The sequence below is a fragment of the Camelus dromedarius genome, chromosome 2, assembly GCF_036321535.1.
Source record: "Camelus dromedarius isolate mCamDro1 chromosome 2, mCamDro1.pat, whole genome shotgun sequence".
NCBI classification, from domain to species: domain Eukaryota; kingdom Metazoa; phylum Chordata; class Mammalia; order Artiodactyla; family Camelidae; genus Camelus; species Camelus dromedarius.
Genome location: NC_087437.1, coordinates 47,135,650 through 47,160,952, shown reverse-complemented (window position 1 = coordinate 47,160,952; position 25,303 = coordinate 47,135,650). Strand labels below are relative to the sequence as shown.

Sequence of the window (25,303 nt, the reverse complement as noted above, 5' to 3'; positions counted from 1 at the left end):
TATATTAAACAGTCAGTTATCCTGTAAGTACAACAGCAATTTTTATAATAACTTTTTAAATTTCTGAAACTTTCATTTTAATATGTATTAATAACACTAAGGCAGACATTTCATCCATCAAGTAAAGATGTGTACTTTAAGATTGTTCACTTAAAAGTTCTAAATCATACATTATATTGAACTCAAAGTACATTATTTCTCTTTCCTTCTATAATCAGTTGTACTTATGGAAAATTATTCCATCTTAAAAGAAGACTAAGATCATTAAGTTCTTATTTTGTGTCCCAAATTTTCTATACACCAATCTCTCTTTTAATCATAAATTCTACCACTGAGAAGCTGAGTTTCAGAAAAGTTAAATAACTTGCTTATGGCCAGTGAGCCATTTAGTGATGAAAATAATACTTAATCCAGGTCTTTCTCTGCACCAAGAGAAATTGTTATTTACTTCTTATAAATGTATATATAAACAAAATCATATACAAAGTCCTCTATTTCTGGAATATCTAAAGGAGACATACAAAAATGATGTAGAAAAAAAAAAGAATCATTCTGCAGGGGAAAGTTCAATGTAAATTAACTTGAAGGGGAATTAGTGATGCATGTGGGAGAAGGTCATCTGAAATAAGAGACCTGTTGAATGATTTCCAACTGTATTTGTAAAACTAGATGATCCATGATCTGGTAATTACATGATCATGCCTATAATAAGAAAGTAATTAAAATATTTTAGTCAATCTACTTATCTGATTTGTATGAGCTTAGGGTGATACATAAAAGCTGGCAGAACTTGAGAATGTAACCTCTAAATTTGGGCAAAAACTTCCGATAAAAATTATATTTTGATGAGATAGAGCTGTGGAAATTACAATGCACTAAGGCTAAATAAATGGTGAAGTGTAGGGACTTTGATTTAAAATGATGTTCCTAAAAGGGATGACATAAATATATGCAAATAAAGTTTTTCCCAGTGAAACTAGTCTTGATAATGCACTCTCCATTGAACACCATGAGTACGTATTATAAGCGTTTTTGGATTACTCACAGTTTCAAAAAATGTAGGATTGGTTGTTATCTACCTGGCTTGGGATCCAATGTTCTTCCCTTCACTCTACTTTATACTAGTAATGATCATAATCCCTTATTGTCTAAAATTGCTTTTACATTCCTTATATCGTATTGGCTTTTACCATATCAATAATCCTGTGGAGTAGGAATCCTAGCCAATTGCTGTCATTTCTTACTGTCACTAGAACTTATTTTCATCATCTTGGATTTATGCTTCTACATGTTTGTAAATTGATTATTCATAGCTCGTAATAGCTAGTATACATATTTTAAGCTTGATATATTCATTTTAAACTTGGTTGGGAGGAGAACTAGTGTAATATCTTAGTAGTCTTGCTAAATTTTTCTTATGGTTATTACATAACCCACTACTGAACCACACTGCTCATTCTATTCCTCTTAATTATTGGGTACAACTTCCTTCTGTAACCTTACCCTGCTAAAATTAGCATCTCTTCCCCCTCCCCACTCCCAGGTATTCTTATTATATATTTAATATTTCCATAGCATTTACCACCAGCTGAATTTATCTCATTTGTTTATTTTCTTACTCTTATTATTGTTTCTCCCAACTAGAATGAAAGCATCATGAAGGCAGGGACTTTAATAAAAAATCTTGTTCATCTTTAATAAAAAATTGTGTCATCTAGTACATAGAACAAAAGGTGATGAGTGAATTAATGAATGTGTGGATGAAAGAGAAAAACCAAACAGTCATACTTTGAGCCACATGACCCGTTCCTCCTGATGATCAAAGCCAGCTGGACAATGGTTGGGCACCTGATTTAAGGGCAGCCAATCCTTAAGTTCCACAGGAATGTATGACATGGCCTGGTATAAAAGACAACGTATAGAGAGCAGCCCTAAGGTAGAGTCTGAGGCCAAGTTGGGTAAGCACAGGTAGAGTATGAAGAAGTGCTCATAAAGCAGAGAGAGAGAAAAGATATGCAGGGGAGAAAGAAAGCTCACGAGGTTCTGTAGTGAGAGGAAGAGGAGCCCTGTGAAGAGCCAAGTTAAAGTGGTGGAGACAAAGAGTAAGGAGGCACAAGCCCTGCTGTCTGGGGCCTCACTGCCACCTGGGTCTGTAAACAAGCTTCTGCTTCTGGCTCTTCCTCCAGGAGGACCTGCTCTGCCTGGCATCTTCTTGTCTGTGATAAAATGTGTTTCCTTGGTTTGTGTACCCTTAGTGGACCTGTTTTTACACCTGAAAGTACCTCAGTCAGCTATCCTTCCTGATGTGTACTTTAGAATGTAACATGTTCCATTCTGTTCTTGAAAAAAATCATCTAACCTTGGAACAAGATTTTATGGTTTTAGAGTGCTTTAATGCATATTATGCCATTTGTTCCTGAGAGTAACTCCTCTCTATAAAGTGGTTCTTGATTTCCTCTGGATGGGGAGTTTCTGTACTTGATCTATGTTGATCTCTCTTTTAGCATGACTCAGGGTTTATTTGTACAAATGCTTTACCTTTGCTATTAGACACTCAGTATCTAGAAGGCAGAGACTAAGTCTTGTTTATTGCATTGCTTATAGCATTTAGTATGGTGCATCATAACATTTTTGCAAAATAAAATCTTTGTTCCAATATTGAACTGATTTTAAGATTTAATGTAAAGAATTTCCATGAACTCTGATTACAGTTATTTATACTAATGAATTAGACCTTAAGTTATGAATTTTGGAGTTGTTATTTGAAATATTTCTTTCCTCAAATATGTATGTATGTAAATATTTTCTCAAATATTTCTATTTGTGGTTATATTTGCATTATAACCCTCACAATGTCCACAATAGTTTCTGGAGAACCTCCTATTTTGTTGTATGAATTTGTAAATAAGTGATCAAAAAGAACACTAAAAGCAGGCATTCAATTATAAAATTAGTGAACTAGGTGCTAGATCCATTTCTTTTATTTATTCCAAGCCTTTGTTTAGATTTTATTCTTCAAAATCATAACTTTTCATACTATATCTCAATGAGGTTCTTCAGATTTGGTGACTGCATTTCTTACTATGTAAGTGGTGTTCAGAGGACTGACTCTGGGGTCCATAATGTCATTCATTATCCAAAGGATTCATATTTGCCTCAAAAACACTGGAATTTCCCTTTGTTTCATCTTGCTATTTTACTTTTAAAGATACAAAACTGAAGAGGGGTGATAAAAGTATTCCAACAACCAAAATGCAAAAGATTACAAGTCTTGCTCAAGGGCAGAAGAGACAGCACTAGAATTTTGCATAAGATGAATAAATCTCCTTTTTCATTCTCATGAGATGATTGTGATCTCATATGTTGGAGATACTTGGTAATCTTACATTAATATTAGATAGAATAGAGTGTAAGAATAACATTTGGTCTTCAGGTGGTAGTGCCTTGAAAAAATCACGAATTTCTGTTTCTTAGCTACTCATATGTTTCTTTAGAATACCCATTTCTTAATGGGTATTTCTTAAATGGCTGTTCATGCTTTCACTAATTATTTGGTAAACATTTATCAAGCACCTGCTATATATTGCAATGTATTGTGCTAGGAACAGGGGCAATAAGATAAAACATAGAAAGATACACTCAAACAACTGATTACAAAATCCTGTGATAGGTGCCAACGTAGAATCTAATAGTTAACTCTAATCTAGATGTGGACAAAGGAGAGAATCATCAACCCGGCTTTGTGGAGGAGCAGAAAGATGCTCGAGGAATCTTACAGACAGACGCTTGAACTGGCTTTGAAGAAAGAGTAGAGTTTTTGATAGAAAAGAGTAGAGTTTTTGAAGAAAGAGTAGAGTTTAGAAAAGAAGGGAGATTATAGTCAGAAATGTGGTGAAGTAAAATGATATGGACTATCCTGGATAACTGCAAAGTTATTCATTTTAACTGGAAAAAGAAAGGCAAGTGTTGGAGAAGGAGTTTGGAAAGGAAAGGATGATTAGTTCATGGATGGCTTGGAAGGTCAGCCTAAGAAATGTATTCTTTATCCTGAGGAAACTAGGGAACCATTGGGAGGTTTTGAAAAAGGAATGGCAAGTTCAGAGTTTCACAATATCAAAGGTAATGCGGTGGGGGCAAGGCTGGGATGGGGAGATTATTCCTCAAATTGATATGTGTTGACAGCATTTTAGAGCAAAGATTGCAAGTGAAATAATATATTACTATCAATTGCTATTATTATTGTTCACACACATAGCAATTTTAAAGTTCAGAAATTAAGGGTTATTGGCTAGAACAAGTTTAAGCAAATGATTAAATACCATTCCAGAAAGCACATTATGTCTACCTGTCCACCTGCCTATCCCTGTCTTCACTTCAGCACAGGAAAATAAAGTGGAGATACACTGCAGAATATGTGAACACATGTGAAGAGAGGCAAGTGGATTATTTCCTACTTTCATGGAGAAGGTGTGTCTGATAATGTGTGTTCATAGGAACATGAGGAATAGTGGTGTAGAATAGGGCTTGAATCTGTGGAACTGGGCTTAAGATCCAGTTCTAGCACACACTAGTTACGTGACTTTGAAAAGTTAACTGATTTCTCTGAGCCTCAGTTTGTTCATCCTTAAAATGGGGTAAGTGATTCCCACCTTATCTATTTTAAATGGTCATTGTGAGAATCCACTGAGATAATGTCTTAAGTACAGAAGTGGTTAATTTATGTATGCTTTCAAAACAAGGTATTCCTGAAGAATACCAATAGCAAGAGATCATTATTAGATGATCATTAGAACATTATTAGACAATCTTTCTTCAAAATGCTTAAGTACAACTATCTACTCTAGAAACTAACTTACTATCTTAGGTTTATCCCTCTCTGATTTGTTTTCCACTGTATAAATTGATGTACAAATGTAAGAATTAACTTTTATGAGTGATGGTGAAAATTTTACCATTTTGAATGCTACAATGATTGTTTCTTCAAGCAACAAGACATTTTCTAGGATTAGCTGCATGGAATACATGCTAAAGAACGGTAGTTGGATCAGAGCACATGATTTATTTTTAATTACACCTTTAAAAAAGGGAAATAATTTTGTACAGAGGAAAGAGAATTTCAGGTGGAATCATATCACTTGCTCATTTAACTGACTCAATTAGGCTATGAAATTATATCTACAGGAAAATGTAGATTCACACATCCATACAATTCACCTCACTTACAAATATTCCTTCAATATTCCATCACTGAATATTTACTTAACACATTATTAGAGGTTGCTTGGAAAGATACATCAGCATTAGAATTGGAACTTCAAAGCATTTCCAGCGAAACTTGAAAGCATTTGAAACTCTGGTAATCTTAAAAGCTTAGCCATATTTTATGTTCTCTTTATCTGCAAAGTAATTACTGTGGCAGGATTATATAGAACTGACTAGAGCCCAAGAGAAGAGAACTGTTGAGCTCTAGTCAGTTACCTTTGTCCAAAGCTGCATGAACTGGCTTGTCCTGCTTAAGGGAACTAAAATGAATATCCATAGATCTCACTATGATGATAAAAAAATGTCCAAAAAAAAAAAGAGCATCACAAAGAATTTTGTTTTTCTTCTTAATTTTAGAATCCGAAGATTTGAAACTCCAAGCAGTACTGTACCAAGACTGCTCAGGTTCACGGCCAGTAGATGGCTCTCTTTTTTAAAGCCAAGATGCTGTCCAATGTACTGAATTGAGGGGTTCAGATTAACCTGTATCATAAAGATGACTGAAGTAATGGAACTTTGAGGCCATTTCCTCCCTAGTTAGGTGAACTTGCATGGAGAGACATAATCAATGTTTTAAGTGGATCTTCCTTGTCTCTATAATTAGGATGCAAGCTCATTGAGGTCTCATTTCATGCTTGCACATTTACATTGACTTTTCCTTCTGCCCTTATTTCTCATCTATGCTGCAAATTGATGATAAAGCTTGTGTTAGATCTAAATTATTTGATTGTAGGCAATGCTGACACATTTTACTGCATAACACGCTTTTCCAGTTCTTCTTATATAATACTCTAAAGCATCTATCATAAGAAAAAACTGGGGTTATTTTATTTTATAACCATAATTTATGTCTTATTCCAATCACATTATCTAAATTATTAGATGTCATCTATATTTTAGATGATGCTAGTCAAAAGGAGAGTTATAGAAAAAAATACTTGAGGAATAAAACTATACCCTATATATATACATGTATATACATGGGGCAACTAAAAAAATAGAAAGAATGGAAGTGTAATAAATTTGAGATTGTATTCAAGAGGCACATAAGGCCTCAGTGTTTTAAAAGTATGTGGTTCATTTGTGGAGGGCAACAGGGGAGACATGGTGTAATGGAAAAAGCACAAAATGTTTAAGTCAGAAGATGACTAGCTTTCTCTCTTGGGAAAAACACTTGAAGTCTGAATTTCAGCTTCCCAATCTGATAAAAATATAATATCCACTTCATAAATTTGTTGAATGATTACACTCTATAAGGTGATACAGGTAAAAACTTTTATGTAACTTGTAATGTAAGGTAGTATATCTTTTTGGTCAAAGCCCGTTTTGTTCTTGGTAAAGTCCATGGATTTGATTACTTATTTCCTCCTCTTTTTATAAAAAAGAAAACTGCCACATTTCATATTTCTCTTGACAGCGTTTCTTTGTGAGGAGGTTTTTGCTAATGCTTTTTGCTCTCTTTCCATTTACTCTTTGCTTCAGGATCAAGTGTTCAGCCTTTTTTCCCCCTCCACAATGGCTGTTGATAATGAAGTGGACAGGAACTAAGGGGTAAAGCCTTTATTATGCTGATTTATGAACAAAGGAAACTTTTAGCAAAGGCAAAAGGCATCATTATTGATCTCAGTCCAGAAAGAACTTTGAAATATTTTAATTACAATGAGCTTCTGTTGCTACAGTGTTAATTTTAATAAGACTTGATTTTCTAGTTTTATCGTTAATGAAGCATTTCCACATTTTCTCCACTCACTTTTCCTTTCTCAAGCTAAATAAAAATCCACTCTTACGAGCTGCTTCTTTTTTTTTTTTCGTAGCAGGGCATGGTGAATGATTTAAAAATAATGTGTAATGCATGGTCCTCCTTTAGAGAGTTATAATTTGTTTCTCTAACATAATTTTAAATACATGAAAACCAGAAAACCTTAAGAGAGAAGCTTAGAAGTTCTGATAGGCAGAACTTTCAAGTTAGTGATGACTTGCAAGGTGCTGAAAATATACTGGGAGTATTAGCCACAAACTAACTCATTCTGTGTATTAAGAGAAACCATCATTTATAGAAGAAAGAGCCTGTGCAGACCAGATTAAATGTGATAACTAACAAAAAGGAAAGCACATGTGGCTGCATTCTAGGTATCTTGCTCAATGTCAGGAACGGGAACAGTGTACTGTGAGAGTTATACTTCTGGGTAGTAACATGATTATTTCATTTTTCAGCCCCTTTATGATATAGATCAGGAAAAAAGGCAAGCAATAAAAAGATATGAGTTGAAGGAAGCATAGATACAAAAACCATTGGCAGAATCAGTCCTGCATGATTGCTCAGGATGACTGAATTTTGAGGTAGAAGTTCTGATGTCTTCAACTCTCTCAGAAGGTCAAAGACAATTAAATGTATCCCATCCCCCTAAATATTTACATTGGTAGAATTCTTTACCACTTACAAAGTGTTTTTATATATGTTATCCCCTTAAATTAAAGAGTGCTTACAATGTTCAGTGTTCCACGTGGTGAGGAAAACACATTCCCTACCCTGAGAAAACATAGGTCCTGAGGCGGTCTGGGGCATGTAACAACTGACTACAGTATTTTGGAGGCTCAAGGAGAGAACATACAGAAGATATAAAAATAATTACAGTAGGGAACGATAGTTGACGTCTATTATTTTGTTTCCTTGACATCCTATTCTTTGGGAAATTGCTCCTTTCTCTCATCACAGGATTCTAGAGAGAAGAGCACTCCTCTCCTTCCCCACACAGATGCAGTCACATGAGCCAAGGTGGCAAAAAAATGCCCTATCTTTCTAACCACTATAATTGGTCATTGTGATCAATGCAGGGCCAATTTAATCCAAGCAGGGGCCCTTGAATTCCTTTTGGGATAATTATTTGGATGTTTGAAGAGAGATCCTCTCTGTCTTTCTGAGGGCAAAGTCTATGTAAGTCTGAAACTGATGGTGGCTGCCTACTCTTAATACATGGAGAAAGACTTCTGGAAGATGTAGTCAGTCCAAAAGAAAAGGAGCCAAGAAATAGAGGATATTTTGGAGCAGCTGGATCTACCGATGCCAAGGCTGGGCAACTCTTGACATTTTTACTTAAGAAGCCAGTATATTTCATATTTGCTTAGATATGTTTGTTTCTGCCATTTAAATCCTGAGTTCTGTATAATATAGAGACTCAATTCTTTTGAACCAAGTCCTAATTTCATCTACCTATCTATCACTCAACCTATCATCTTAAAGATTTCACTGAATACTCCAGTTAGGATAAATATTTATTAGTTCAATGGGTACTCCTTGAGTGTCTTTCAAGCACTGGGGAGGCACTGCTTATACTGTACTTCTCCCTCTGCCTTTTTTTTTTTTAATCACTTCTTTTAAGAGCTGTGAAATACTGACTGTTAAACTGAGTGAATATTCCTGTGATCATAGCATGAATGTCATCAGAAGGTTTTGTACTCTTTCAAGAAGGAATTCCATCCTCTCATACTGGATGCTTGAGATATCACTGGCATTTATAAGTGTATACTTGGAGGGATTTGCATTTTGTCTGTGATTTTAAATGGATAAACAGAGAAGTGTCATGAAAAAAATAGCAGAAATACACTTCCAAGCCAGTATAGTTACACTTACAGAAGTGTAGTGACTATTCTAGTTTCAACAATTATTCGTCTTTTAACTCTGAAACATTTGCAAACTTGCTTTGACCCAGATAAAGGGGAGAAAAAGACACTATTCTTTTTTCTGCCTTTTGATTACATATCTTCATATCTATCTGTGTCTGATTATATATTACATTATAAACCAAGTCTTTATATTCATGGCAGGAACATGTGGGAATTAGACTTTCCATATGTTAATTTTCTAGGTAACTGAAAATTACCCCCTTAAGTGATAAAATTACTTTATAGCATTGAACTAGTTAAAGAGATCTTTTAAAATGCATTATATGTTTCCATGTTTTAAGTAAAGCATAGTAATAATAATATAGCAACTATTTAATAAGTGGGTTCCATATGGTGGTCTCTGTGTTAGCCTTTTACATTTAACATTTCATTTAGACCTACTTCTGTGATGGAAGAGATACAATACAATCCTTATTTAAGAGAGAAGTAAAATGAGGATCAGAATGGTTAAATAACTTAGCCAAGATCACAAAACCACAAGGAGATAAAGTTGGGATTTGAACTCACATCTGTCTAACTCCACAACTGCTGTTCTTAACATGATGTTGCCATTAAGAACGTGAAGTGTGTGCTTTGCAAAGATCAAATCATATTCTCCCTGGCGTTCAGGTATTCTAAACCATTTTTCCTGGTGCAAATGGCCTTACACTACTCTTTCTTTCGAATTATACCTGCCTTTTATAATTTTCTCTATATTTTCTCCCTTATTGTCAGAATGCTAACTGTAGCTCTTTGCTATTGTAAGTAGACCTGGCTGTAACAAAATGCATCCTTCATTTCAGTAGATTGCTTCTTAGCTGCTTTAAATCTAAGTAAGTTTTCTAGGATAAGTGATTTCAGGTCCTTTGTATAGCCATGTGGAGGCAATAATGATGATAATAATATAGTGATTATTTATTGAATATCTTCCATAAACCACTAGATGTATTATTTATGTGGTCTACTTAATCTTTACTTTTGACATTTCTATTGCTTGCTCAGGACTTTTTCCCTTTATTTCCTTGGTCTCATGTAGGTTTCAAACAGATGATATTGACTAGTAAATGATATCTTTCTTAAGTGAGGTACTTAGACATATTACATATATTATATATAATGTATTTATATATATACACTTACATATATGCACACTCAGGAGCTCTAATTACTTACACTGACCTTTTTGCCTCTGGTCAAATATTGGCAAGGGTAAAGATGGGACTAAGAGAACCCAGAATGGTGATATCCCAAAGGCACCTTTGATAGAGTCAGCATGTGTTGGTTAGGAAATGATTTAACTACTTTGTTAAGTGCTGAAAGGTTTGAAAGCATCTTGTTAATTCATATGATTATGCATTATTATGCATCCTCATCACCTAGAGCTACAAGAAGTAGGAAGTTTATCTTTAAATGAATGCGTCTCAATTATTCTAACACCAGTGTGTTTTGTTGTAATTGTTCCTTTGGAGCCATTAGGTGGTGGTTAATCTGTAGAATATGAATACACATTTTAAAGCACAAAGCTGCTTCATGACTTTTTGCAAAGTTTGAATTGTAAGTGTATCTTCAGTAAAATAATTTTTGCTGAAATATCCTCACCCAAGCATCCTCACCCAAGAAAGACTCCCTGCATTATTATATGGATGTTTTAGGGGACATGGACCTAAGGGAAGGAAAGACCCTAAAGGGCAGCTAGTTCAACCATCTTTGGATACTTCAATTTATTCTTATGGTCGTCCCTGTCAGTGAGAGTCTGCCCTGCTCTAAAGGGATAATTCATTATCATTTTGTTTAATTTATCCACTCTCAATATTCTTGGAACTTTGGGAGTATTTTTTATTTTCTTATAATCATGTTCTTCTCTGTCTTGGTTGCCTGTTTCAGGGTTCTATCCCTCACTAACAATTACAATCTTCAGTGTTGTTAAACATTGTAGTACTTCTAAAAATCAAAATTCTGCCAACCATGGGATTTATACTGTGATGATGTGATTTACGAGAATCCCGATTTTCAGCATGACACTATCTGAGAAAAGCCAGAGCAGATGCTAACTGCTTACATTTGGAGATATAAATACTTTGATAAAGTGTATGTGGAAGTGGTGTAATCAATAGCTGTGTGTACCTGACCAAGCCTGTCAGGGTAATTTAATAGTTGGAACTGCTGGAAAGAACTGCACTCTTGGGAAAACAAACTATATGACACAGCACCGTTTTGTGTAAATCTTCATGTCTAGAAGTGTGTGTTTATTTTTTTGGCAGGAAGATATGTTTATGGTTGCTACCATGGCCTCTGTCCATGCTTTAATTGATTTTCCTTGGAAAATTTTTGCCTTCTCTCTCAGGTAATTCTGCTTTGTATCATTTTCTGCCTTAGATAAACACATTTCAGGAGAGGACTGCCACACTGTAAAACTTAGAAGTAGATTCTGGAGGAAGCACTGTGCTGAATCTTGATTGCCAGTGGCTGCTTGTATGATTTTTGCCTTCATTATGACTTTTAATCTTTCTTGAACGGAACAGCACATATTTACTTAAAATAGTTAAATAATACAGAAGAGCAGGAAGTAGTACATGATCTCGTCATCCCAGCTCCTCACTTTCATTCTCTAGATGTAACTACTATCAACCACTTGGCAGATGTTAGTCCAGGCCTTTTATTACATACATACAGATGTAGATACACTTTATCAATAAAAAGTTGATTTGCTACATACCATATTTTTTATTTTTCACTTCATCTATTTCAATATTTTTATTGGAGTCAAGGTATTCTAGAATATAGATACATTGTTATTTTACTGAAGGACCTTTAGGTTGTCTGCAAATTTTCAATATTACAAATAATACTGCAGTGGAGACAATTGTACATAATATCCCCCCACACTTGTGGAGGTCTTCCTGAGGAATAAATGGCTATAAATGGAATTGCTGAAGCAATAATTTTGCTCCTTAAAATTTTTGATAGATTCTGCTGAATTACTCTCCAAAGTAATTTTTTATCGATTTGTAATCCATCAAAAGTATATGAGAGTTGGGCAAGTTTACTAAATTGAGCTCTAATTTTCTTGTGTTATAACATGGGCACAAATATCTTTTTCTCAAGGTTTATGTGAGGATTAGATGAAATAGCTTGTGTAAAGCATCTGGCACTGTACCTGATGCAAAGTGGGTGCTTCATAAATCTTCTTTCCCAGGTTTTTACTTCTCTAGCTGCTTCACTTTACACAAAGCAACAGTGCAGCAATTATTAGTTGGATCCAGTTTTTCCATCTTGATTATAGTCAGTGTTCTCAGCACTTCAATATTCATAGCTACATTAGTACTAAGTTTCATAAGTCAGAGTTGGTTCGGGTTACTGTTGTCCTTATATTGTCATTATCCTTCTATGACACATGGTGCCCATTGTCATCAGAATTTCAATGTTTTACCAGTACTTTGCAGTCATCTTCTTGGTCTTCTTGTTGTGACTCTTAGTTTCCATAATTTTGGAGTTTTGAGACATGGATTTCTGTTTTGAACGATCCAACATCAAAATGTCCACATCTACTTGTTCAGACAAAATGTTATCAAGGCGGCTCTGAGAGATTTGCAGATGCTAAGTTCTGATGGTCTTCATCACTATGCCCACGCCAGTTACTCCTTAGTTGGAGGACTCTGGGGGTACTCTGGCAGTTACTTTCCTAAGTCCCCACGCTTCCACTGAGACCACCCCTACTTTCTAGGATTGACTATAACTCCCCCATACTTCATTTTTCATGGGGACTTAATTTACAACTTCTGTTGGTTACCATCTTAGAGCCGGGATGAGTCTTATCTGAGAAGTAAGATGTGATGCAAGACCAATCAGTAGAGGAGAAATGTCTTTCACCTTACATATTTTATGCACGTTTAATGGGACCCAAGTTTACAAGTTACCCTAGAAAATCATCCAGGTAGGGACACTTTTCTCTAAGAATGTGTGGGCTTTGTATCCCTCAGAATATGGTCCCCCAAGCACCCCTGTGAGGTGCCCTCCCATCACCCATAACAGAACTCTTTTAAACCTTGAACAACTCTGAATACCAAACCTTAATATAATAGATATTTCTGCAGTGCTAACTCTGTGCACTGTTCTGAGTGCTTTACAAGTATTAACTCATTTAATCCTTAATGGCTGCCCCTTATTTTCTGGTTCTGCAATTTAAGGGAAGATAAAACATCTCTAACTCTTTCTTTATATAACAGCATTTGAATACTTTGAAGACAATCATTAGGTTCCCCAAGGGCTACTCTTTTTCAAGTTAAAGAATCTGGTTTACTCAATTGTTTCACATACTGCCTGACCGTGAGTTATTTCATTTCCTGACCACTCTCCTCTGAATGTCCTTTGATTTGATAATGACTGTTTCAGAGACTGCAAGCTGTCTGGTTCTGGCCCACAGATGTGTTTTGTTTGGCATGATGCCTTTTTTATTTGTTTTGTTTTTAAATAAAAAAGAAAAAGGAAAAGAAATGTGAAAGCCTTTCCACAATGCAGGCATTCTCCAGCTCCAAGCCTTCATCAATGCCTATTAATCCGGGCCTCGCTGCCCTTGGCCACTAAAAGTGTTTGAATTTGAGACCCCTGCTGAAGTGTCACATCTGGAACTGAACCTAGCTGTGGTCTGGCTACATCTCAGTTGAAGGGGGTCTTTCATTCTATGGCACTATCAATATTGCAAATTGAGATTTATCTGTTATAGTACATTTCCTTGGAATGCATTTTAACCCATGTGTGAACCATTCCTCTACACAGCCTCTGAAGATGGATTTGGTCATTTTTACCTTCAGAATATAGAATTCATTTGCACCAAAGCATTATTGAAGAGTGTACACTTTGTTGAGAGCTTAGAACTGGAGGCAAAAGAGAGGGTTTATAAAGCCCAACATTTTCCTCCAGATCTCTTTCCTTAGCCTTACATTTCTTGGCATTCTCCATCCCCATTCCCCCTCTTTCAGTGCAAGCACTTAGCTTTACTGATTCCTGATTCCTTTCCCAGAATCCTCTTTCTGGGGCTTCTCAATCTCTTTCCCTTAATTATTCAGAGTAGTTTAGTCCTCATCTAGCTGTGCCAAACCTGGTGGTCACGGCTGTCATCTCCTCAGCTGACAACAGAGCCTCCACTTATCAGGAACCACTTCCCATAGAAGGCTGCAAGAGATTACCGTAACCAAAACATATTTTTACTGTCACAATAATATTCCTTGTTTTGGAGCTAGGCAGCATATCTAATCCAGCTCTCTCTTCTTCCACATGGAGAAACCCAGATCCAGAATGGTAACATTTGTTAGCTGAGACAACAGATAGCTTTCAGAGAGGTAGGCATAAAAGCCAGCACTGGTACTTCCCAGGTATCTCTCTATAACATTGGCTATGTATAATGTTACTAGAAACTCTGTTTACATATGAGCTGTCACTAACTCTAAGTACAGTAAGTCTTGGTGATATTATTTTAGATTTGACCTTGACCATACCAAAGCATATAACTGAATTTCCTCTCCCTTACATACACACTATATGCATCCCAGCTCAGTGGCTGAAAGGCTGCTGTATTTGTTTCCCTACTGAGTTTTGCCATAAAGTGCCTTTTGGAGCTTATGACAGAGCATTTTAAAAAATGTGAAGAACTACACAGTGGGAATTTCCAGCTATGCTAACACTAGAATCTAATGCAGCAATATTACAGAATGATGGCATTTTAGAGTGGAAAGAACCTTATAAATCGTCTAATCTGATCCTCCTCTACTTTTACCCATGAAGAGATTTAGACCTGAATGGGTTGGTCTTTTGCTGAGAGTCTTAGAGCCATTTAGTTTTGGGACCAAGACCAGAAGCTGGCTGTCCCGCCTCTAGTGCAGTTGTACAACTCTGCAGAGCTTTCACATATAAACAAATAAACAGGAAAGCCTAGTTCTCAGCACTGTTCTGTGTTTATTGATAGCAAAGGGGATCATGTGCCATTTATAGTAATCGCCTAAGATTTTATAATAATCCTTGCATTATCCTGTTAAACTGTGGCTGTAGCTCTGTGCGTAATAGATTGAAATCTATTATTCATAATGCCATCTTGTTCCTGTTCAAATAACATTATCATTATGACTAAAATTTTCTAAATTCAGACTCAATTTCATAGCAGTGAGAAGAAAAGGCATTAGAATAAAGAGTTTTCATTTGTGAATTCAATTCAATAGATATTTTTCAAGTACCTACTGTGTGCCTAGTGCTATCCTTGACACTGTTTGGGAATTCAGACCCCAATATTGAGGGCTGTTATCTTCAGAGAGCTACTATTCTGTTGTGGGCTTCTGAGTGTCCTGGGACATCTGGAGAATGAGGCAATGTTGTTTGTAAGGAGGTGGAATAGTGTAGTGGGTGGTGGCATGGTTGCAGTGTTGGTTTGCATCCTGGTTCTTTTATTTACCAGATGTGTTATCTTGGGCAAAGAACTTCAGTCAAGTCGCAGTGTCCTCATCTGGGGATAAAAATAGCACTTACTTCAGAGAGTAATTTCAAAGATTCTATTAAAAGACAAGATAGAAATCACTTAGCACATGCCTCACTTGTAGTTCTCAAATATGTTAGCTAATGCTTAAAGTCTTTATTATGTCACTGAAGCTTAATGTGCTTTGAAGAGCAGTAAAACCAATTATCTCAGTACATTTAGGGGAAGAAAACTCGGGTTTTGGGTCTGAAATATCTTGATTTTATTGATTGACTGACGGCTAGTTGATTGAGTGAATTCTGTTGTGTGGCTCAGTGTAGCCTGTTTGCCCACAGCAGCAATCTCTTGCTTTGACGAAGAATCCTAGGAGTAAAGTTAGGATAGCAATCACTTTGCTGGGGGTTATCTTCAGTTTAATTATGAATCATTTGTTCTTGGGAGAAATGTCCTCCAAATAGAAGTCTCTGTCCCTCTGACTGTCAGTGTTTCCTATTCACCTCAAGTTCTCAGACAAAGGTCTCCTGACTGGTTGGCAATTACTCGGGTTCCCACCCTGACTTATCTCAGCACCCTCAGTTGTTGCCAATAAATTCACCCCTCAGAGGAGAACATTTGAACCAAATGATACAAAGGTTTTGGAAAGACTTGAAGCATTCTGTTCGGTGATGTGAGATAATCAAATGAACTGACTAATTACTTGCCAAATATTTTCTTATCTTTTCTTCTCTTGTCTTTTTTTTTCTTTCTTCCCTCCCTCCCTCTTTCCTTCCTTTCCTGTCTTTCCTCTTTCCTGTCTTTCCTCTATCCTTCCTTCCCTCTTCCTTTCTTTCAAGCTTTTTGGTTTTTGTTTTTTGTTTCAGTATATATTCATTTTTCTCTCTCCACCTCGCCGTCTCTGTCTGTCTGTCTCTGTGTATGTGTGTGTGTGTGTGTATATATATATATATATATATATATATATATATATATATATATATAAAATTCTTTTTTTAAACAGGGAAAATAATACAGGGAAACAAAATGATCTTAACAATGCATCTGTATAATCTAAAAGAAGAAAACTATGGCTAATTTTAAATGAAATGTTTCTTAAGCAACTTTGCAGTCAGGGTATTAATAATCATTTTACAAAGCGAGTGACATATACCAGAGCATATTGGAATATTAGGGATCCGTGAATTGCTGTCAGTTTGAATTTGTATATATTTTCCCATCACTAAAAATACTGTGATCTAATTTGCAGAGAAAAAAAATCCTGTAAAATAACACTGTTGTTAAATATGTTTGTGTGAGACAATTTCTACATATGCAAAACCAATTAGAGATCTAAACACATACTTGGATAATTAATATGAGTAAAGATCAAAGACTTGTTGCATACAACAATCAGTTAAGATCTTTTTCCTGTAGTAATTTAGATGTTTGTATCTATTCTCCAAGTTAGTAAGTCTGTTCACATGTCTAGACAGAGCTTCTTTCAGAAAATTGATCAAACAGAAGAAAATTCTGACAGTAACATAATTGAGAATTTGAAAGACTGAGAAAAAACACACAATTCTAATATATTAGAATTGAAACCTGCAGCTTATGAACTGACACCACACCATTTTAAAAAATATTTCTCGTATACACTAGAATCAAGAAACAGCCCCAAATCCAACTGAGAGAAGGGAAATCACTTCCCTATGAAAGAAAGCTTTCCCATGAGTGATCATCTTCTCTTCCAGAGGCAGGTAACATTGCGTTCTCTAATTTTCCATCTTCCAGCCATTTTCCAATTCATCTAAACCAAAACCTTTCTGTTTAATTGTAGCCTCTTTCTGGATAGCAATCATCACCAATTCCTAGACCAATTCAAGAGGATGAATGCAAAACAAACACAGTTCTCTGGGATACTCTGGCTTACCTCTAGTGCATGCCACTCTGTCACGTCACTCTCTGCTTTGTTGCACACTCTCGGGTCTTTCTGGCCTGTCCACAGGGCTCCTGAGATGACCCAAGAGTGTACTGTATGCTTGAATGGGATTAAAAAAAAAAAAGAAAAAAAAAAAGAAGAGAGAATGATGCCCAGAGGCCTTTGTACCAAGACAGAGTAGTCATTGTTCCATGCCCTCCCTGGCTGTGTGGGGTGAGGGAACAGAGCATTCAACCATGTAAGGTAAATAGCAACTAGCCTAGTGCCTGGTGCAACTAACCAAAGGAAGTGAAGGGGCCATTGAAGTGCAGGGCTAAAGGGGAGACTGTTGACTCAGGCACTCCTCTACTTTCCAGGTAAGAAACGAAGTTGAGACATAAATTTATTTATAATTTTAAAAGACCTGGAAATATGATCCATGCAATATTCTATGTAGTTTGTTCTAAACTATTTCAGGACGCCTTTGTGGAGCATGATGGCAAAAATTAAAATACAGGTGGTTAGAAATGGAAAGGGCCTGAGAGATAATCTAGCTCATTCATCTGGCTTTACAGATGAAACATGCAGACCCAGGGGGTTAAAGCTATGGTCCATGAACTGTGGCCACACAGCGCAGGAGACACACTGATCCTGTCAGCATGCACTGCCCCTTCTTCGTTACCTGGAACACGTCTTTTTACAGTCTTGCAGGCTCTATCTTGCTACCTCTCTGTGCTTGCAAGTTTTCCTCTTTCTCTTTGGTTGTATTTCAAACAGTGTACTGTGTGTGGCAACTGAATTATTATAGTTATCTGTATATTCCATAGGCAATTTAAAATTGGCTTGGGTTAAAATGGGAAACTTCACACTAGTCATAAGAAACTCTTAAGAGACGCAGCAATTCAATCTGGTTCACATAATAATAGCAATAAAGAAGAAATTGAACATTTTTTCTCTCTTGCAACGAGCTAAAAACAATTTATGGATTTCTTATTAATCCTCCCAGAAGAGCTACTGCCGTTTTGTTTACTGGGAACTTCAACCACAGAGGTCATGAGGCTGAGTATACACAGGAGCGGCAGGCGCTGGTGTGGGTATCAGACTTTATCTCGAGGTGCCTTGGTGGTGCTAACTTGCTGTTTGATCTGGTTGAATCACAGAATCTCTCTGCACCTCAGTTTACTCATCATTTAAATGGGAGGAATTGCCCAAGGTGATCCCAAGAAGCCTTCGTGGACAAGATCTAAGTGATTTCACAGAGATCTGAGCCTGCGGCTTAGATTTTCTCCCTCTTGCTACTCCTGCTTAAAGTCTTCCCTGAGGCTCTAGACCTTTTCTGTTCTTCTCAGTTCCCCCTGTTTATAAATTTTCTTCTTCTTCTCTTTTTCTGGGGAGGAACAAGAAAGACAGTAATGCCTTTTCTATGTCAGGGATTGGCCAACAAATAAGAGTAGAGAGAATTAAGCAGTAAATGGACAATTACCTTATTTATTCCTGGTGGAATCCTAGTAGTTGTTCAGGACATTTAAATTTTTTTCATGACTCAATGTCACTCCTGCCTGCTTACTTGAAGCATCTCACCTTCTACTTTCTTAAACTGAAATCATCCATTATGGGTTCTTTGAACGTTCTTCCTTCAAAATGTTTCTGCTCTTAATTCACCCTTTCCCTACTCCCCATTCCAAAGTTACCCTACTTCCATTTTAGAGGAAGAAGAGTGCCTGTGTCATCCAAAGGGACCCTCTATTATGGCCTTAATCCAATGCCCAGTTCTTCTAAGTCAGTGGCTCTCTTACTTGAATACATATTAAAATCACCTGGGAGAACTAATAAATAATAGAGGTTCCCGCCCTACCTGAAGCAATTTAATCAGAATCTCTGCACATCAAGACTAGACATTAGTATTTTAAGGGTCCCAGTTGAGTCTAGTGCTCAGAAATGGTAGATAACCATGGCTCTGGGGTCTTGAAATATTAATTAATCTTTATATATTCTTCAACTTTAATCCATTTTACTGCTCCTTCTCATCAGTGTGCAAATGTGCTCAGCCTTCTGTTATCTTAATCAAACACCTTCCCTTGTCCCTCAAGTTATGATTCCATGCATTGTCTTTCCTCCTAGTTTGCCTTCTCTATAGTTCTGATCCAGGCCAGTCCTGAATAACTTTGAGGGCACCACATGTCCAACAAAGTCCCTCCGTCTTCATCCCCCTCCAGGCTCTCTGCAGGGCGACACTCCTGATCCCCACTGCCTCTGTGACGTCTTCTCTTCCTTGGATTTCTGTGATTCTATGTTCTCTTGGTTTTTTTTCCATGCCCCCCAAATTTCCTTTAATTGTGCCTAAGTGTAAATGAAGTCATGAAAATGGCTCTGAAATCTGCATCCCTCTCCTGAGTAGCAATTTACCTCACAGGGAGGCTTCCTTATCTGGATGTCGTCCCTCCACCTCAAACTCAACATGTTCCAAACCCAGCCTCATCCTCTTCCATCAGTTCCATTCTTTCCCTGTGATCCCCCATGAAACTGACCAACACTGTCTTCCCAGTTTCCTGGGCTTAAAAATTCTGGTTATCTGTCACTTTTTCTCTCTCTTATTTACACCCCATGTCCCATGAATCACCAAGTTGTGTCTCTTTTACCTTTGTAAATTTTAGGACATCTGTTTCCTCCTTTTCACTTTTAATTCTTTCTTCACCCCCTGTTTTAAGCCACAGGTCAAATACTCACTCCCCTATGGTATTCCATACCATAGCCATTCCAAATGCATAGTCAAAATTAGCCTTCTTCTTCTTGGCAGTCCTAAAACACTTCATGGGTCTAGGGTGAGATTTAGCAATTCTACTTTTTAGTATATTACTGCTTGTGCTGTTTTCATTACTTAATTGCAAACTGCTTGATATTAGAGACCATATTTTTTTGGATGGAGTTAGTATTAAGAACAAGAGACTTACAATATATCTGAGTAAACAAAAATACACACACATACACACCCCACAATCACAATACACTGGAGACTGTTATACATCATTAAATGTAATGTTGGCACAGGGCTTTGTGAACATTTATAGCCACACTTATCATACCAGCACATATTATATATGTGTTATCTTATTCAAACCTCCCCAAGCCCTACAAGATCAGTATTATGAGAATCCACTTTATAGATGGAAGTGACTTGAAGTGACTTGCCTAAGAAGACACAGTCAGTAATGGAAGAGCAGAGGTCAAATCCAGATATAAAAGTTCATGCTCTTAACACTGTATGATTCCCTTAGATTAAACCTTATCCTTTGCTTGCACATTGAGAGTTGATGGACCAGGGGAGAAGACCCTTTGCTAAGGGAAGGGTTGTAGATGGTGAAGAGCAGTTTTATTTCTGAAAAATAATAAAACGTTTTGTATATTCTTTCTTTTGACTCTCATTGTTCTTGTAACCTCCCAACTTGAGCAGGAGGTAGTGGGGGTGGAGGGGTTTCAGCTGCACTGTGTGAGGACACCCTTCTAATGTGCCAGCTCCTCTGGTCTGTTAGCCCACCATTTGCATCATCTCTTTTTTTCAGCCTGAAGGCTTTGTCTTTAAGAAATCTAGGTTAAAATGATAAGACCCTTGGACTTGGTCATACATTCTTATCTGTTAATAGTTGAGGAAGAATTTATTAGACAACCTTATGAAGTCCTCTCTTGACCACTCCTACCCATGATAAAGTCACTTGCATGGACCTATGTTCTTTACATGACACCCAGATGCTTGCGGTAACCCAGACAGTATTTTCTTCTGAGTAGTAATCAATACTAGTTTGCAAGGAACTTGAGGGCAAAGAAGCATGTTCTAATCTTTTTATCAATTTTAGTATCTTACTAGGCTAATGATTCTGAATGTAAATTATACTTGTTTAATAGAGGTAGTGTGAATTCAAGTTTTTAAAAGGAGAAGCAAAAGCATAAGTGCTTTTTCTTGAAAAGGGCCCAATAATTGATTGTTGAAAAGAACTGAATTAAATTGATTTACAGTTAGGTCACTTTTTCTATATCAGAAAAAAAAAAAAGGAAGAAATTGTATTTTCTTATAAGTTTCTAGGTGATCCTGATAAGAGAAAAAAACATGTTTCTTTAAATATAAATGCTTATGTACTCTGTAAATCTCACTATGACTTGAGGTTCCTTTCTCTAACGAAGGATGAGGAACAGGCATAGTGCTTTGTACCAACTTCAGTTTCAAGGTTTGACTCTGATAAATATTTCAAGTTTGAATACTTATTAGAAGTTCATTCGAATTTACCTAGAACCATATCTTCTTAATGTTATCATTTTAAATACATAGTGTGTTGGAATTTCTTGGAAATGGTGACTAAAAGTATAGACTTTGGAACCAGGATTGTATCACCTGAAATTGAATCAAAGTCTTAATGCTTGCTGACTAATTTTGGATTAGTCGCTGGACTTTTCCATGCCTCAATTTCCTTATCTGAAAAAGAGAGATGATAAGAAAACCTACTCATAGATTTGTCATCAGGATGAGATGATTTAGCATGGTACCTGACACATAAATAAGTAATCAATAAATGTTAGCTATTATTAATTTTAATAGCTTTTGCTAAAATAATTTGCTCCTGGTACATCCTTTTTCAATGATTTCTTCCAATGATCTACTCTCTCTTTTCTGCCTACCATTCTCTTACAAGGGCTTATTTTCGGGAAAACCAATTTGAACATCCCCCTGGTACCATAAGAATTTCTAAAGCTGACCAGAGAATGCCCAGTGCTAGGTGACATTACTGTCCTCAGCCCCAAACTTTGTCCCTTTCTGTCTCTGGGGCACATTCCCCATCATTTCTTACATTCAAGTGGCTTGCCCATGTGTCTGCTTTTTAATTTTGTTTTCAACAGGCATTCTTAAAAATTTACTTTGGCTAATATGTAGTACATCTTTCAAATTTTTTTCAATCTAATCTTGTAAACACATCCAGACCAAGACTAGCCCCAAACCAGATTTTTGTTTGTTTGTTTTCTATTTTTTCTAGCATGGTGCCAGATGGCACTTAGGTAGGATAATAAAGAAAATCTGTTTTCCTCCTCACATTTTATGTATCTGTCATAAATCATAACTGACTTTAGATGAACAGCAATTTAGAAGTTCAAGTTTCAGGTGAAGTTTCAGTTTGAATTGCATTTTAATGTTTTATTAAAATTGATTTGCTTTTGTGAATATGAATTAATTCAATATCATTTTGAGGAAGTTTGTTGACAAGCAGTGATAAAAATCCAGACAAGATAACATTTTGGCATAGGGTAGTTTTTTTTTTCCTGCTTATCTTTATTGAAGAACTACCAGTAAGAAATACTTAGCTTTTATTATACCTTTGAAATATGGATAACATCAAACTGCTCTACCTAGCAAAGAAGAAAAAAAATCTTAACACCATTAAGGGTGCTGTCAGAATTGACTATGGTATTTATTCACAAATCTAGCCGAGTACTGAGGCTTAAAATGTGTAACTTATTAGGTCATTGCTTTTGAATACAAATTATAATAATTTCAGGGTAATAGAGTGTTTGAATTTCTATAATTTAAGGAAAAGCAAGGATAATTATTATATTTGCTTGAGTTAAAATAGTCACAAAAACAGCAACAATAACTACAGAAATGGAAGGACCTGTGATCCAAATTCTACTTAGACAGAGGAAAGGTAACTTTATAGGAAAGCAGCTCATGTACAACACTGATGAGGTCAAGGTCGATTTCTAGAAAATGGGATGGGAAGGAAATAAAGCTTATAATGCCACTGATATATATTGGGTTACGGAAAGTATTAGGTAAAGAGAACTGAGACATAATTTGTATTTCATCTGAAATGGGTTGTCAGCCTGAATTATCTGAGAGATTGGTGGCAGAAGAATAGAATGGTTTTTTGGTTTTGTTATTCAAAAGATAAGACTAAGGAAAAAATAGAAAAACAATTTGATGATATGTTAAGAAAAAAATGTGAAATCTCTTACCAGACATTTCGCTCCTCTGCTTAACTTCTGCTTTCTCCTTTCCTGCTTCTCAGTGTGGAAGCTTGTGGTGGGAGTGCTGTGGAATCATTCTTCCATAGTTACCATTTAGAATCACATCTGTAAACCTTGGTCAGCATCTGGCTGAGGGCCAGCACCATGCATTAGGGGTTTACTTAGCGGGTAAGGAGAGAGCAGAGATAGATGTTAATCCATGGGAAAGCAGATTGCCTGGGTCAGTGGCCAGCAAGACCTTTGTGCATGAGTCATGTGCTTCCCGCTGTTTCCTTGAGCTCTGGGCATGACCTTTTTGGGATCTCACAGCCCAGGCTTGCACACTGGGAGCCTGTGCACATTGGCATCTGGGCAGAAAATATGTCAAATGGCCAGCAGGTGTCAAATGCAATGCTTGAAAATTTGGGAGTCAGGCTGGTTCGTCTTGAACCCCAACTTTGCTGCCTACAAGGTGTATTACCTTGGACAAGTCCACTGTTCCTTCTGAGCCTCAGTCTTTTCAAGTGTAAAATAGAAACAATACGAGCACTCAATTCCTGGAGCTGTTCTGAGCTATCAATGAGAGAATGCATATCAAATGCTTAGCACAACGCCTTGAACTTACTGCAGGCTCACAAGCTTCAGCTGATGTTGTGTAAAGTGCCTGCTGTCCACAGAGTGCTCAGTAAATGTGTATCATTGTGGACATTTTTAAGGTCTTGTTAGCAGTGACCATATCAAGAACAGCTTTTTCTCCACGGTTGTTGTCTCCAAATCCTCTCTGGAAATGTCCGTGTCTTGGTGAAGCAGGCTTCAGAGGCACAGGTGATGGGTTCGTAGTTAGGCAGTGTGGCCCTGGGTTTAGAGTCAGAGGAACCGACTAGAGTCGGCTAGAAAGGCTGGCTCTGCCATTACTTGCTGTGGGACTTGGGGCAGGACCTTCAATGCCTTTGAACGTCAGTGTCCCTGTCTTAAAATAGGGGTGATAATGCCCACCACACAGAATTATAGGACTAATGGGAGATGAATTCAGTGTGAATTCAGTGTGCAACCTGCAAAATAAGGTAAGGTGCTAGTTCACCAACTACCAAGAGGCCCCATGGCCAGCCTGTCAAAAGAAAGAATATCTAAACTACTCCTGCTTCCTTATTGTCTCTTTGCAGCTGCCCTTACTCTTGCTTTCCTTTTTGGGGAAAATTTTTGTTAAAGAATGGTTTGCTTCCTCACCATCTTCTCAGTCCTTTAACACCATTGAAACTGATTTTGGTGCTTTACTTTGTTTTGGCAAATGATCTTGCATTTCACTATTGAATAAGTAAACTCCCAAACCACAGACTCCAAAACCCTTTCTCTTTGAACTCTGTAATATTTGACATGATTGCTTATTGTCACATTAATAACAAAAACAACAGGTGCCACTTCTTGAGAGGCTACTGCCTGCCGCACTGTGCTAGCCCTTTTGCACCACGATTTCATGTAACTTACACAAAACCTCTAGGTGGCAGGTATTATGGCCCCATTTTATGGAGGAAGAAACTGAAGCAGATAGATGTTAATTAACTTGCTTAATGTCATAATTGACAGAGAGCGAGCGAGCGATTGGAACCCTATTAATACTGTTTCTTCTTGGAGCTTTGCCCTTAGCTTCTATTTGTAATCTTTCTCTGTCTATTAAAATACTCAAAGCCCTATGTACCTTTATTATGGCATTTGTCTTATTCCTAACTCCTGCAACTCAATATGATTTCTGAGTAAATTGTAATCTCCTTGAGGAACTCCTTTAACAGAATGACTTGTTGGGACAAATTATTATTATTATTTTTACAAACGGAGCATTAAACAAAGAAGGTTTCCTTGGACTGAAAAGTCTAGAGTTAACACTAAGTAAAACATAAAAACATCAACTCCTTACTAGATCATTTACCTTTATAACCAACATAACACTGACCTTCTCAGAGTAAGAGTTTCCTTTGGGTTAATTGGTTGAAAGGCTTTTTCATAAATACTGCAGGGGTAGAGAAATATAGATGAAG

At 36.7% G+C, this 25,303-nt stretch overlaps 1 protein-coding gene across 5 annotated transcripts in view; it reads right to left on the bottom strand.

The window, feature by feature from the left end:
• The window catches only part of KCNMB2 (potassium calcium-activated channel subfamily M regulatory beta subunit 2), a 230,469-nt gene that overhangs the window by 192,339 nt on the left and 12,827 nt on the right, over positions 1–25,303 (bottom strand). For 2 of the 5 annotated variants that reach the window (XM_031451424.2, XM_010976260.3), the window contains exons 1-2: positions 23,280–24,631; positions 17,295–17,402 (exon numbers count right to left, since the gene is read on the bottom strand). The exons of 2 other annotated variants lie outside the window; for them this stretch is intronic. The gene's annotated coding sequence lies outside the window, so the exon portion shown is untranslated. Of the gene's footprint in view, positions 1–17,294; positions 17,403–23,279; positions 24,632–25,303 lie in introns of those variants that run through there. One more of the 5 variants, XM_064492901.1, reaches the window with a different exon arrangement.